The sequence below is a fragment of the Mus caroli genome, chromosome 19 (assembly GCF_900094665.2).
Source record: "Mus caroli chromosome 19, CAROLI_EIJ_v1.1, whole genome shotgun sequence".
Taxonomy (NCBI): Eukaryota; Metazoa; Chordata; class Mammalia; order Rodentia; family Muridae; genus Mus; species Mus caroli.
Window position 1 is genome coordinate 29,223,518 of NC_034588.1, and position 16,231 is coordinate 29,239,748.

Sequence of the window (16,231 nt, forward strand, 5' to 3'; positions counted from 1 at the left end):
TTGACTACTTCCCATGGATGTCAACCCAGTAGCACCTTAGCTTCTTGCCCTTAACTGGAATCCTTCTTAAACAATAGAACACAGAGCAAGGGCTGTCCTCTGCCTAGACATGTATCCTTCACACTGGGGCATCCTCACAAACTGGTTTTAGAGCGAAATGCCACGGAAACATTAGTACTAAATGAGATTTGTATAGTCACTGAACTCAATAAAGAACGCTGGGAGGCCCCCAACAGCAAAGTGCTTCAATCAAGAGTCTAGGGATAAATATGAGAGTCACACACCACCATGAATGGCACTCACTGGCAACCAATTTATCCAAGATTAATTTCTAAACATCTTTTCTTCATCTTGGCCAAGAAAGCAAAACAGCATTTATAGACTGAACCTCCCCTCACCCCTTGCCCAACACACACACATCAGTCCAAGGAGGAAGAAAACCCCTGCACATCACCCCCCTTAGGCTACCCTCCCCCACTCCCCAACACCAGCAGGGGTGGGAGAGATCCCTGGACCACCACTACCACCACCACCACCACCACCACCACCACAATATATCAGGTGTTTGGGGAATCAGCCATCAGCTACTTACTCCCCAGCCTGACAGAAGGACAGGAGTGGGCAAAGGAACTCATAGTGACCTCACCAAGGGAGCCTTGGATCCGGAAGACCTCTGTCAATTGCCTTCTTGCAGGCTCAGCTCACAAAACCCCAAAGAAGGCCGCTGAGCCAAATGGAGGGAAACAGCCTATGTTTTATCTGTCATGCACACATCCTCCCAAGCCACAGCCTGTGTCAACTTCCATAAAACTATCACAGTTTCATGTTTAAAACAAGAGTACTAGAACTTTTGAAGGTAAACAGGTCTTATTAAAAAGGAAAAGGCAGAAGTGGCTCCTGAGATACTGTTAGCCTCGTAAGCCTAGCGATAGCAGTTGTACTGTTACAGTTTTGTTATCTAAGTGTGGGCAGCACTTACTCTAACCTATCTGCTATCCATTACTTTGGTCTGAGAGCCAACACAGCCAAGTTTTCATCACTTGTAATGTATAAGACTCTTCCCAGGTACTGGAAACCTTTCTGGGACGAAGAACAATTCCTTTTAGAACGACTTGGAAAGAATGCAGATTCTGGCATGGCTACGCTTGGGCCAGCTTGGCTTGCATGCATCCTTTGAAGTCTCAGGAATTTGGTACTTCCTAAACCTTTTGACTAGGATGCCCTAGCCCCAAACTACTTGGCCACACCCATAGCTGGACGGACCCTTCTCACTCATGACTTCAGGGACTCCCTACTTCACACAAGAACGTATATGTTGACACACGCATGCGCACACAGTACACACCACGCCTGCTTCTCTTTCCTCCTTCCCCCACTCTTATTAGATATATGCACACAGGCATTTTACTTAATTATAGAGCTTACTATCTTTCTCCCACTGAGCCAAGTCCCAGACCACAGATTTCAGCTGTTTCCTTTTCTGTCTTCTGGTCTATGGTGATCACTGGTCTCTGTGCCTAAGCCAAGGCCGAGAACAGGAACTCTCGTGAGGTCCAGGGCTTCCTTGGCCAAGTACAGCCCACTGGTCTAAATAACCAGGGCTCGTCTGTGTCAAATATTTAGTCAACAAAGGGGAATGTGAAAAGTTTTCATTAACTAGTATGGTGAACAAGAGGGCTAAACCACTTGAAAATAAGAATTGAGAGGTCTCAGGTACTTGTCATAGAGAGGCTGCCTATTTCAAAGAAAGAAAACAGAGGTTCTAAAATACCCTAGCTTAACAACAACAACAACAACAACAACAAAATACCCTTCTGTTCTTGCCCATTTATATAGGGTCTTCCAGGGAAACTGTTATACTGTGTAATAGAGAATGAGACTAAAACTGGGTTTTCTTGACCATCATTAATAACCACTGTCAGCTACTTTAAAGACACATGAAGATTAGTGGATGACCAGCTCTCACTTGATACACACCAGCGTGGCCTCGGGTGAATAAGGATCATATCTGCCCAACACCAGGCCGACGCATCCATGCTGTTATCTACAGAGAAGACTGTGTTACCACAAGCTCATTACAGAAGGACATTTAAGCCTATGGCAGAAATGCATGCATTGTACTGGGTAAAATAAATATGGATGATTACATATATAAAACAATGGTTTTAATTTTGTATCTTATTTTAAAAAGCATACATATTCACAGGAATAAGAACAGAAGCCTCCGCACCAAAATATTACCAGTGGCAACTTCTAAGTAGTGCTTTTTAATTTTCTTTTTATTTTGTTTCCTGGTAGTATGAGAAAAGGACTTTTTATGTAGCCCTGGCTGTCCTGGAACTGGCTAAGCCAGCATCAAAATCAGAGACCCACCTGCCCCTGCCTCCTGAGTGCAGGGAATAAAAAGTGTGTGCCATTTTCTTTAGGACACGCATGGCAGATTTTTATATAGAATCAGATAAAGAGCGAAGCATTGAGGCTGGTGGGGCATGCCTCTCATCATGGTACTGGGCAAGCATAGCCTGTTTCAAAACAATTATGTATTAGTTAACAGGAAACAGGAGTGGGAAGAAGAGGGAGAGGGTGGTAAGGAGTGGAAGAGCAGCATTTCACTGTCACCCAGGACAGGTACACAAGCTAGAATTATGAAATTTGTATAAGAATGGTAGAACCAACCTCCTCTGTGGGATGCTGAGGTCAAATTCCAGTCCCAACCTGCTATGTGACACAAGTACAAAAACAAACTGACCCAATTGCTGCCACCGTCCAGAGAAGTCTACACTGAGGACACAGCTCACAAGCAGACATACCTTCTAACCTAAATCAGAAATGTCCCCCCAACCCCCGCGCCCTGCCCCCAATAAGGAAGCAGCAGGGCCGATAGAAGCCACCACTTCTCCAAGGAGAATGCTGTCACCAGAGCTTCAGAATGCTCTTGTATGGGTGTGAAATGTAAGGACATTCTCTGTATGGCTGTCTCCTTAATGTCACTGCTGTGTGTAGCCAGCGAGGCAGAGTTGACCAATGAAGTCTGACAGATCTAACATCAAGTATGGACTTCTTCATCCTCTAACCACATGATCTCAGGCAAGGTTCACCACGGCTTCAAGCCTCAAGTTGACCTGCCATACCTATGTCCAGGATTTTAGTAAAGATTTTAAATATTTATCAGTGGGACTGAAGATGTGGCTTCATGGCCAGGTACTTGACTGGCATAAAAGAGGGGCAGGGGAATACCTCTGGTATTTTCCCAATACCAGAGGTAGAAGGAGAAAGAAATGGTTAAAGTATTTGTCAGGATGGATAGCTACAACTAACTCCTTAACATTCTTGAAGCCTAAGCACACAGACTTTTAAAATCACGAGTCCCCTCATTTTAAACAAAGACAACAAAGTACGGATGTCATGTCCCTAAGTTTCAAGTCTGAATGCCCCAGGACAACTCCTCCAGTGAGATCCGACAGCCACTGAGTCCACACATGGCGTCCGGGAGGATGGCTTGGGGTTTGTTTCCATTTGGTCACCTCTACAGTACTGGGGTTTCACCCTGGGGCCTTGCGAAAGCCACAGTGCCATGTGACCTCTATTAAAAAGGCTTCATCTGCTGAAATACTTTTGTGAACTACGTAAGACCTCTAGACAATACCTCATCCTTTCCTCTCTAGGATCAGCTTCCCTAGGTTTACACTGGAAAAGGTCAGAATGACAGTAAAAATGACACCAGACACCACAGCAGAGCCTGCATCAGAAATAGAGTATATTTTAAATAAGTTCTCATGACAATAATCTCAGCAAAGCGATGAAAATAGTAAAAGTTGAAAGTATTAATATTTAATCCTAATATGATATAAAGTAAGACTGTTTGAAATAAGAGTAGCACATATTTTAAAAGTATAGTTCCACAAGAATTAAACAGATGTTTTAAAATCCAATCTCAAAAGGAGGCAGCACACTGTACCATTTCCAGACAATGGAGTACAGTCCAGATCACACACCTACCACCAGGTCCCAGACAGCCTCAGGGATGGCCATGTTAAGTACAAAAGCCAATGGAAGCCTATTTGGAGGGCACACACTGGCCAAGGTTCAACACCATCTGCTCTGTCCCAAGAGAAGTTGCCTGTGAGGTGTCCAGTCAGAAGTTCCCTGTCAAGAGCACCTGGCCAGAGTCAAGCTTATCACTGCTGCTTTTTTTGTCCCCTCAGGCAACCGGAAGGACCATCGCAGAGGCTGAGTCAGAGCTAAGGAGTGACATTCCAGGAAAAAGAACTGTCTGGCCTGTGGAAAAGACTGGTTCCACGCCCACTGAGCACGTGTCTCTGACTCAGGGTCATCCAGATAGGCATGGCAGGCTCAGGCCATGCTCTTCCTTGTTACCTCTGACAGCTACAGTTTCACATCCAGCAACTGGCTCTTTTACAACGATTCTCATGTGTGCTGTTTCTCAGCCAGGGTCTTATCAGGTATTAAGTTTCCAAGCCAGACAATATGGTACACTCCTATGAACTCAAAGGTGATCTCAGACCAAAGGGACAGACAGTTTAAGGTTAACTTTGAAACAGCACCATAAGATCCCAAAGCTAGCCCTAACCTTACACGTGCAGGAGGCTGGCTCAGTAACAGTAACAGCATTATGAGGGTAAACAACTTGAAAAATCTCTGCAGTCGCCCCTCCCCCACACCTCATATCATGTGTCTCAGCTTTTTGATTTTGTACTTCCTTCATTTTTATTAGCATGAAGCACATATAATTCATTTTCCTTAATTAAAAACTAAATCCTTAACCCTTGTGGTGAGTTTAAATGAGAATGGCTCCCAAAAGCTCAATGTCAGGTCCCTAGTTGGCAGAACTGCTTTAGGAAGGACTAGGAGGTGTGGCCTTGCTGGAGCTGTGTCACAGGGGTGAACTTCGAGGTTTCATAAGCCCAGGCCAGGCCCATCTCTGTCTCCAACTTGAAGAAGGAGAAGAATAAAGTAAGCTCTCAGCTACGGTTTCAGCAGGCAGGGCTGCCTACCTACACATGTTCCCACAAACTGTAAGCAAGCCCCCAATCAAATGCTTTCTCTTATAAGTTGCCTTAGTCCCGGTCTGCACAGCCACAGCTACAGAAATGTAACTGAAACACTCAGCTTCTCTCCTCCCCTTCCCCTCCCATTTTATAATCCATAAGGCTCTAAATCTTTTTGAGGTTCATCTAAAGCCGATGGTGAAACTCAAGGCCATTCTAAACCTCAATCACAAATTATCAAGACGCCACTCCTGAACCTTACACTGAAATAACCAGTCTACTGAACTGGTTATACCAACAGGCTTAACTCTCCCATCCCCTCTGTGGTGCCAGAGACGGAATCTAGAGCATCACAGATGCCAGGCACGCATGCGCTCAACTGCCGAATCACACCCACACGTACTGAGAAGAGACAGCTCAAAGGGCAAAGATGCTCCACTTTGGTTAGTTGTAACATCTTTTAAGAGATCGTGGGCTGGTGAGATGGCTCAGTGGGTAAGAGCACCCGACTGCTCTTCCGAAGGTCCAAGGTTCAAATCCCAGCAACCACATGGTGGCTCATAACCATCTGTAACGAGATCTAGCGCCCTCTTCTGGAGTGTCTGAAGACAGCTGCAGTGTACTTACATATAATAAAAATAAATAAAGATAAGGTCTTATGTTTTAAAAAAAAAAAAAAAAAAAAAGAGATCGTGTTTGACCCAGCATGGTGGAGCACACCTTTACTCCCAGTACTTGTGGGAAAGAGACAGGCAGATTTCTATAAATTCACGGCCAGCTTGCTGAGCATAGCAAGTTCCAGGGCAGCAAAGGCAATACAAAAAAAGAAAGGAAAAAGGAAAGAAAGAAAAAGAGAAAAGAAACCATGTTCCACCTGCAATAACTAAAACCAGATGTGCAAAAAAGCAGCTGTCCCAACTAACTATACTAAAACAAAAATTTTAAACCCTAGACCCCTCTTGCCACTGTAAAAGTATTCGGTTACAGCTTCAGGTTAATGCAGAGATATACATTTACATTATATAAACCATACCACCTCTTAATAAAAACAACAGACAACATATAAATCCAAAGCCCCATGGATTTATCTCAACAAGAAGGAAACAAAACATTCAAATTTCCACCAAGCCTCACCTTGCTTTATATGACAAAAGTCTCAGTTTACCTTGAAATTGAAATACTATTTGGAGAGTAAAACTGCTAGTGTTTACTCTGGGTACTAGTGCACCAGTCACATGTCAGGGGTTCCAAAAAGAAGCGGACAGGCTGGGAGATGGAGCTGCAGGGTGGAGCACTTGCTGGGCACGGCTAAGTTCCTGGGGCTCAGTTCCCAGCACCACAAAGCGAATTACAAAATAAGTAAATAAAATCAACACAGAAAAATGGGTTTGAAAATTATTTCTAGAGTAGCTCTTTTAAGACTTTCAAATGTGACTTTTAAAAGCCACACTTTGAGATTGTAGGTGGCCATTACGGGTGTCCCCTTTACTCCAGGTCTCCATTAAAATAATAGTGCATCATGATAATGACAATCCATACAGTCAGGAGCCCCAGAAGCCTTCCCACAGAAGATAAGGGACACCAGGGGCATTGTGCTGTGTGTGCTGGTAGGACAGAGTGACAATAGAGACTGAGGAGCGGAGGTACAGCCAGCAAGGGTTCCATCAGGACTAAGGACAGGATTCCAAGATAGCAGCCAGCCTAAAAATCTACAGAATGTCTGGATTCTTACCTTCTACCATTTACAAAAATTAAGTCAAAATGGATTTGAGTTGTAAAAAGTAAGAATTGAAACTAAAATTCCTAGAAGAGAATAATACAAGCACAAGATTTCACGGCAAGCAGTTTGCCAATGGAGTTCTTGGATATGACACTGAGAACCCAGCCAACAAAGCAAAGCATACCAGGGTTAAATGGCAAGGGACCAATTAACAGAGTGAAAGATGGACTGCATTTGCAAACCACACATCTGAAAGGAATGGACAGCCAAATGTGAAGATCTCTTAGCACTTAACACTGAAAAATCCAAATAACCAAAAATGTACAGTGTACAGTGCACAGTGCACTTGCACAGACTTCTCCCTGGGTGATAAGCACATGGTCAACTGTACATGAACGTATGCTCAACATCACTAAGCATCAGGTGAAGCGAGACAAAAGCACAGGCAGAAACGGCCTCCGACACATAAGAACAGCCATTAACAATCACCTGACTTTTTTGCTGTTTCGTGGGTTCCTTTTTCTTCCACCTTTCTCCACCCTTCTTCTTCCTCATCCCTTTCAAACCCCTAACACCAGGTAGGAGAGAAAGAAGGCTAGAGAGGAAGGGGGCACAATGTTGTTAGAGTACTTCCTGCTCATTAGGCACATTGAGTTCCTTGGAGCAAGTTTGCTCTTCAACATAAGGCTATCTAATTTCTTCTTTTCTTCTCTTTGTATCTGCCTACTTGACAAACTGCAACGAACCACAACCAGAAGCATCCAATCAGCAGCTAGCCCCCTTTATGGGGTCTCTAGCATTGATATATGCCCTGAAAAGTTCCCAGAATTCATATGTCACACGCTCACAAAAACTATCTGCAGCTGTCAAAAGCACACCCCTACTAGAGCACGAGGCAAATCATAGCTGCTGTGGACAATCTGAAGCAGCCCCATATCCCACATCTGAGATTAAAACAAAAACACTCTTCTATTGCTGTGATTTTAAAAAAAAAAATTCTCACTTCAGACAAGATTGTGGAGAAACTGGAACCCTTGTTCACTCTTAGAAATATAAAATGTTACAACTGGCATGAAGAACACACAGACAATTCTTTTTAAAAATTAAACAGAAAACTACCATATGGTCTAGTAATTCCATTTATGGGACACATCTGAAAGGACTGAAAACAGGATTTTGAAGAGATATTTGCATACCTATATTCACCGTGGCTATTTTAATAATTGCCAAAAATGGAAGTCACCATACTCTATGTGCACTACCTAAATAAATGGATAAGGAAAACATGGTTATATAATCAATGGAATACTATTCAATCCTTAAAAAGAAGATTCTATTATGTGCTGCTTCATGCATGCATGGTCAGGTTGTTAGAAAGTAAGCAGTCTCAAAGACAGCAGATTCCATTAATAAGGCTTAAAGAGAAAGGGGCTGGGAAGAGAAAGACCTGTTACTCTATAGGTAAGTTACAATTTACCAAGATGAAAAAAGTCTCCAGACCTTTTAGGAAACATGATGTATATTGCCATTACCTACCTCATACTAAATATGGTCAATAGACGTAAATGATGTGATTGATCTTTTTCAAATCACAACAAAAGGGGAATAGCGAGGTTACCCTGGATTATCTAAATGTAATCACCAAGCTCTGAGAAATCAAAAAGGGCAGACAGAGGGGCATGCTGCTCAAAACCATGCATGAAGGAAATGGGGGTCCACAGAAGACTTGTCAGACTTAGTGGCTAAGTGAAAAACTCCAAAGCCAAAGAAGAAGAGGGATGGATGGAGGGAGGAAGGAATGGAGGGGAAAGAGAGGGGGGAAAAGCAGAGGAAAAGGAGAGAGGGAAAGTGGAGAGCAGGGCTCAGCTGGGAACCTCAGAACTTCAGCATGGCTGGAACACACCACCAAACATCACAGAGCTCAGTCAAAACTATGTGTGGTCATATTGGTCTTTAAATTATATATATTTGCATACATATACACACACTATAACATAATTGCAGTGAGACAAACAGAGATCTGGGCATAATGGTATATATCTAATAATCCTAGAGGCTGAGGTCAAAGGACTCTTGAGTTTGAGGCCAGTGTCAGCCTACAGTCCCTCCCCACTCCTAATAAAACAAAAGGAAGGTGGTGGAAGAAGAGAAGGAAAAGAGAAGGGGTGGGAACAGCAGGAAGGAAAAGTGAACCCTAACAGTCATGGGTCATCTTTAAATCTTCATTCAACAGGAAGCAGGGCAGAAATCGAATGTCTTTAAAGAAACCACTAAAGTGACACTTAACGCATTTTCTATGTTTTGAGACAGAGAGATACACGAATACCAGAAAATACAACCAAAAGAGCTGAGAGTGTCTACCCTCAGTCAAAGGGGCCATGGGAAACTACTAACCATTTGTCCTGGATAGTTTTATATCAACTTAACAGAAGATAACTTGACCTCAGTGAAGGAGCCTTAAATAAGAACATGCCTTCCTAAGATCAGACTCTAGGTAAGCCTGTAAAGTATGCTCTTAATTCCTGAGTGATGAGAGAGAGGCCAGCTCAGTGTGGGTGGGGCCAGCTCTAGACTGGTGATCCTGGGTTCTATAAGAAAGCAGGCTGAACAAGCCATGGAGTGCAAGCAAGAAAGCATCACCTCTCCACGGCCTAAGCATCAGATCTTGTCTCCAGAGTCCTGCCCTATTTGAGGTCCTGTCCTGATTTCCCTAGACTATGAACAGTGATATGTAAGTATAAGCTGATATAAACCCACTCCTCACCAAGTCTTTAGTGATGGGAGTTCCAGCAGAGCACAGTGACCCTAACTAAGACACCAATGTGTATGCAACTGCTTGAAAAATAAAATGAGCACGGAAACAAGAGAAAAAATATTGAGTTCCCAAAAGCAGTAATAGGAACTGTTCCCCATGGCAGTCCTCAATGCTTATCTTGAAGAATAATGCCAACAACTGTCCTGACAGTACACAAATGGACATTAGCAGTCTGGACTCAAGTTTCAGGTGCCAGCACCATACAAAAAGTCCAAAAAGTCTGGGTGGCAAACAGCTAACCTACTATACCATGCTGTGAGAAGTGCAGCCAACACTCTGAAACACAACTCTTACAGTGAAAAGTATGATGTAATTCATGCCATTAAATACTTGGAAGAAAATTACTCTGGGCTAGGCAAAAGTAATGCTTATGTTTTGAATAAGTAAGTGCATGTTCAATATACACCCACAGCTAAATTAATTAAGTGGGATGTGTTTACTGCTGAATCTCTGCAACCTTTATATATGCAAGTTGACCATGATCATTGCTTTAGATTTCTCTGAAGACAGTAAATAAATACTAGAGCATAAAAAAATTAAACGTCCATTTACCTCAATCATGCTGTTACTTTTCTTCATCAGTCTTTCTTCCAGTCTAGGAGAAAATTAGAACATATAAAGTGCATAATTAAACCTTCACATAATGAGCTGCTTATAATAATAATTTAAAGAGATAAGACCATTACAACCCTTACTATCTGTCCATTGGTCATTACTATCCCTCATAATTAACAGTCCATTACTACCCTTCGTTGTCTGTCCATTGTGAAATAGATTTTCTTGACTCCCTGCCAGCTTCACCTTGGTTATCCTGATGCAGATATAAACCTGTGATTGGACAATAGGCAGAGCAAGCCTATGCCTGGAGCTAGGAAAGGCTGTGCACCAGGACCACCTAAGGGTACATCCTTGGATTCCCAATCCTGTACCTTAATGGCGTATCCCCCTTTGATTCAGATTAACTGCTAGCTTACTGTAGAAACAGATCCAGGGGGACAGTACAGTTTTTAACCCATAATGATTAAAACTCTGGCAGAAAAGGGCAGCAAGATGTTTGTCTTTTCCTTTTAATCACAATACAATCAAGAGCAGCTGAACGAGATAAGCAAGGAGCACACAGAGGTGTGTGATCAAAAATCCTGCACAGAGCCATGAATTCACTGAACAAAAGGCTTCATCCCTTCATCAAAGATTGTCTCAACTAAATAAAGTATGATCCTTTCATCATGTATGTGTGAATAATGACATACAAAATACATGCATGTGAATCAATGTACCATATAAAAAATAAAATTATATCTTTTTAAAAACAACAACAACATGGCAGGCAGGCACAGGGGATCATGTTTATTTTTAATCCAACACTCAGAAAATTAAGTAGGAGAACTGTTAAATCTGAGGTCAGCTCAGGTAACAGAGTGAGTTTAAGACCAACCTGACTCACAAACTGAGACCCTGTCTCAAAATAAATACATTAAGTAAACCACATTTTAAAATTAATATACACTTGAATTACTCTCATACACAGAAACAGGAAAACCAAACAAACCTAACTGTAACCCCACACATTGGTCCTGCCTGGAGGCCAAGTTACTTGGGATCACTGTTATTGCGGGAGGCTGAGAATCCCCAGAACTGGATCAAAATAAAACATTTTAAGGCCACAAAAAGGAAATGGTAGTTGGCTGATAGCTTATATATACTATTCAGGAAGACACTGCCATGCTGGTGAGAAAAGCACTTTGGCTAATGGGTGTCAATGGCAAAGTCTCCAGAGACTTCAGGTCAGGGAAGTTGTTCCTGACAGACAAGCAGGGAATGGGTCTTTCAGTTACCAAGCCAGACTCTATGAAGATAACAGGCAGAGAAAGAGGAAGAAGGAAGAAAGGAGACTGCCAAAGGGAGTTCTGTTTTCTCTTTGCAGGTATACAAACAACTCAATAAAGTAAAGATAACCTCACCAGTATGTGGTGGAAGTTGGGCCAAGTTCCTAATGCACTACCCCACATGGTCGGCCAATTCCCAGAGCAAAGGTCTGGCTTTGGTCCCCTCCCAGCCACAGAAACCAAGAGACAACCGTGCCACAGGTGCTATAAACAAAGGAGAGTGTTCACAGGAAAGAAGCTGTGGGATGGGATCTAGGGTCTGATGCGCTGTTCCTGCCCAGGAGTCACTAAAATCAGAAGACACATCATTCAGAATCCAGCCCTTACAGATTACCCAATGGTCATGTCCAGAAAGCAGGCACTTACCGATCTATACCCCAGAGAAGAGCCTTCAAAAGAAACCTTTCGCATCCCAACCTGTACTTCAGAAACCTGTTAAGTGGCCTTCTTACTCTCTGCAACGAGAGACATCAGAAGAGCACGGTGTCCCTCACAGGCAGCTGCTGATGGACACAAATGCCACCAGCTACCCAGAGAACAACATGCCAAGCCTCTGTCAATATTTCCTTTTGATAATAAGTAATTTCAAAAAAAACAGGGTCAAAACAGGAACATAGTTCAAAAAAGGGAAGTTTCAATTATACCACTTGAGAAAAAAGTAGTAGCTACTTGTTTTTTTTGTTTTTGGTTTTTTTGTTTTTTTTTTTTAAAGATTTATTTATTTATATATAAGTACACTGCAGCTGTCTTCAGACACACCAGAAGAGGGAGTCAGATCTCATTACGGATGGTTGTGAGCCACCATGTGGTTGCTGGGATTTGAACTCCGGACCTTCGGAAGAGCAGTTGGATGCTCTTACCCACTGAGCCATCTCACCAGCCCAGTAGCTACTTGTTAAAGACAGTTTGTACTGTAGCCAAGATAGGAGGGTTTTTTTTTTTTTTTTTTGGTTTTTTTGTTTTTGTTTTGTTTTGTTGTTGTTGTTTTGTTTTGTTTTGTTAGTTTTTCGAGACAGGGTTTCTCTGGCTGTCCTGGAACTCATTTTGTAGACCAGGCTGGCCTCGAACTCAGAAATCCGCCTGTCTCTGCCTCCCGAGTGCTGGGATTAAAGGCATGCGCCACCACGACCAGCTAAGATAGGAGTTTTTAAAGGTCTTCCTGCATCCCTGATGATAAATATAAAATTGTACCTCAACTCCAATTGTATTCTGCCACATGACATGCCCTTACATTCAATCCCTGCAAGAACTGGGTGGATGCTGGAGGGAGCCTAGAAACCTCAACCTCGTCAGTTTAGTAGACAGTAGACAGCTCAGAGGCTGCATAACTTCTCCACTGTCACAGCAGAGAGGAAAAGCATCCCAAGTCAAGTGTGCTGGACCACTTGGGCTATAACACTGGCCATGACGTGCTAGCCTCGTGATGAGCGTCCCATCATCCGAGTCTGTCCCAGGACATTCAATAACACTCTCATTTCCCAGTTCCACGTTATTTGGACTCTGATCTTAAGAAGGCATGTTAGTATCCCTTCCTTCTATGCAATGGTAATAAGGGTCTTGTTAGCCAGGAGCTTGAGGACAGAAAGGAAAAGGAGGCTTGGAAACACTCCTTATAAAGGAACAGAACTGTGAGGGCAGAAGCTGAACTGTGAGGGAGGGCAGTGCGTGCGCCCTGGGGAGCTTCCTTGCATGGTGGTACTCAGCATAGAAAGCACAGTCAAAGCCACAGGCTTACTTTTGCAGTGGAGGTGCTCTGTGAAGACACAAGACCTTTCTGGGACTAGACAAGCATGGTAACTAACAGACAAGTGTGGACAAATGTCTATAGAGTGGAAATCCCCAATTATCCTTGCAGCTAGGACTTTAAACATTTAATTGGGGACCAATTAAAAAGGGAAATTAAACAAGACCTAAACAACAATGACACCAATAGACCAACAGGGAGGGGAAAGGCTCATGAGGCCTCAACCCTAGAAAAATAAAATACAGTCAACTGGGAACAGCACAGAGCAGGAGAAAAGGTCTTCCGGAGGGGGCAGCCCCATAAGTGGTCATCCAGCACCAAGTGGTCAGTCCTGAGATCACAGACATACAAATAACATTACACAGAATGATCAGGGGTGGGCGTGTGTGTGTGCGTGCGCACAGGCATGCAAACAACTGAAGAAAAAGAGACCATGAACTTGAGGGTGAGCATTGATGGGGAGATCCCATGAGAGGGGTTGGAAGAAAGGAAAGGGAAAATGTAATTATAATTCAAAGAAAATACATTTTTAAAAAGTAAGGTAGAAAGCCGGGTGTGGTGGCGCATGCCTTTGATCCTAGCACTTGGGAAGCAAAGGCCAGCCTGGTCTACAGAGTGAGTTCCAGGACAGCCAGGACTACACAGAGAAACCGTCTCAAAAAACCAAAAAAAAAAAAAAAAAAAAAAAAAAAAAAAAGTAAGGTAGAAATTGGTCTAGACACAAACCCAGTGACAGGCAGAAAAATGTTGGGGGCCCAGGGGTGTCTCCTATTCCTCAGAACCTGGTACAGCCATACTTAAAGGCTGTACAATCTCCCGGTCTACATTCGTAGGGCCAGCCCTTTCAAATCTCTTTCATCAGGAATGCGACATTGTTTTTTGTTTACTGGGTTTTGGGGGTTGTTTGTTTGTTTGTTTGTTGCAAAGTGGCAATCTGATTCACTAGCCTTTGGCCAGCTGTTGACAGGCAGTGCTGCTCAGAAGCAGCCCTGAGAGACAGTGAGCACCATTGTGTCACAACTCTGCACCAAGCACACATGGTGTGGAAGCTGCAGCAGTGTGCTTTGCTTTTGAAGCCTGACACAAGCCAATCATAGTTCAGTTATTTGTTCCTGGAGGGAGATGATATATAATTAAACATGAATAATATAGAAAGACCAGTAATGGCATAAGAGCAATTTAGATACATTTTCCCACTAAGACTACATTTTATTAGAACAACAACAACAACAACCCTGAAAAGGCTTTCTTACAAACAGTATATTATGGAAATCTAAGAATTTGGCTTTAAAGAGTAAAGAGGCTTTGAAGAACAGCCTCTACATCCCTGCTATCTCTTATAACGTGCTGAAATGTGTCAGAGGCATAATATCTGACTCTGGGGGCTAAAAAGTATAGTCTCTCTCTAGAACAGTGGTTCTCCACCTTCCTATTGCTACCACCCTTTAGTATACTTCTTCATGTTCTGGTGACCCCCAACCATAAAACTTATTTTCATTGCTACTTCATAACTGTAGTTTTTCTACAGTTATTAACTATAATGTAAATAACTGATATGCAGGATATCTGATATGTGACACCCTTCCCCCACCAAATGGATCAAGATCCACAGGTTGAGAACCACTGTGCTAGCCCCATTCAATTCAAAGGCTTTCTGTTGCCAGCACCTAGAGCTGGTGTCAGCCCACTTCACAGGGAGAGCTTTCCAGTGTCCTTAAGGAGTACTTACATCTCAGCTTTGGTGCATGGCCTTGGCTGTGAGAGACTAACCAAGAAACCAAATGGGTGAACTGGATGTACACTCCCAAGCTTTCCTGGAATTCCTGAAATTGTCAGCATTCCTAGAGTTCCAGGCTTCTCCTGGGGAAGAGAGTGTGCTCTTCTCTGAGGGACTGGGCTGGGTTGTAAAAGAAACTAAAAAACTTCCTCAAGAGCTCTGGCAGCTCAGCCCTTCTCAGCTTGTCTCTGACACACACAGGCTTCCCCCTTCCTTCTACTCCTCAGTAAAGAAGAGCTGACTAGAGGGCTTTGTGAGCAGAGGTGCCCTAGGAGGAAGGCAGAGCTATATACTATAATCTGCTAAAATGAGAGGAAGGAGATGATTTGGGGCCAGTGGAGGGTGGGGTGGGGCAGGGGCCTGCATTCCAGAGAGAAGAGAGAAAGACTGTGAGCTAAAGGAAAGAGTAAAAGCAACTATGTTCCATGAAAGGGTGAAATAAGCGCAACTGAATGACAGAGAATTGACAAGCGCCTGCCAGCAATGCAGTTTGGGGTGTGACCCCCGGAGTGACCAAGTTCCAGGAAAGACAGGCACTTCATCATTTCCCTGGGCTAAGGGTAGAGTTACACAGAGATGACAGCTGACACCACTGAGGAAAGCGGACATCAGCAAACACAACTGTCCTGTTATGGGCCTCATCCGGACCCATGAGCTAAGCCTAAGGGGACAAATACTCCTGTGGTTCACTGATGGGGACAATGAGCAGGATCTTCTTGAACAAAGGAAATACAGTTCTCATGTTCCAGGACCCAATATGAATGACCATCGCCCAGGAAGATGAAATCAGCCAACCCCAAACACCATGCTCTAGAGTAGCCGCAGTGCAATTTAATGAAAGGAAATCGCAATGAAGCCTGTCACTGTATTACAAAAGGATCTGCCTGATAAACACGTTAAGTTTGACCCAACTACTAAGGGTCCGACATAATTTGGCCCAAGAACTGCAAAATTCAACTGGCCTCATAGAATCTTTTAACATGTGCTGGGCTTTTTTCCTGGAACTTCTGTTCACAGTCTTAAAGGGGTTTCTTTATCAACACTGGTCTTTCCAGTGTTGTACCCTGTGGACACCCTTTGGAGGTGGTACCCTTTGGTACCCTTTGGAGGCTGACTATGCCTCTGGTTCCTACAGCTTTCACTGAGACACTTACAAGCTCAAGTGTCAGTACCCCTTCTTGCTGGAATGACCTCGGCAACAAGCCACTCCTCTAGTTTGATGGAAGCCACGCCTCTAATTTGATGGAAGTTGAATTGCTTTTTTTTTTTTTTTTTTTTTT

At 43.3% G+C, this 16,231-nt stretch overlaps 1 protein-coding gene across 12 annotated transcripts in view; it reads right to left on the minus strand.

Annotated features, from left to right (window-relative positions):
- Window positions 1–16,231, minus strand: part of Sgms1 (sphingomyelin synthase 1) — a 264,312-nt gene that overhangs the window by 104,071 nt on the left and 144,010 nt on the right. For 11 of the 12 annotated variants that reach the window (XM_029472300.1, XM_021151328.2, XM_029472304.1 and 8 more), the window contains one exon: window positions 10,097–10,139. The exons of the other annotated variant lie outside the window; for it this stretch is intronic. The gene's annotated coding sequence lies outside the window, so the exon portion shown is untranslated. The remainder of the gene's footprint in view (window positions 1–10,096; window positions 10,140–16,231) is intronic. 12 annotated transcript variants of the gene reach the window in all.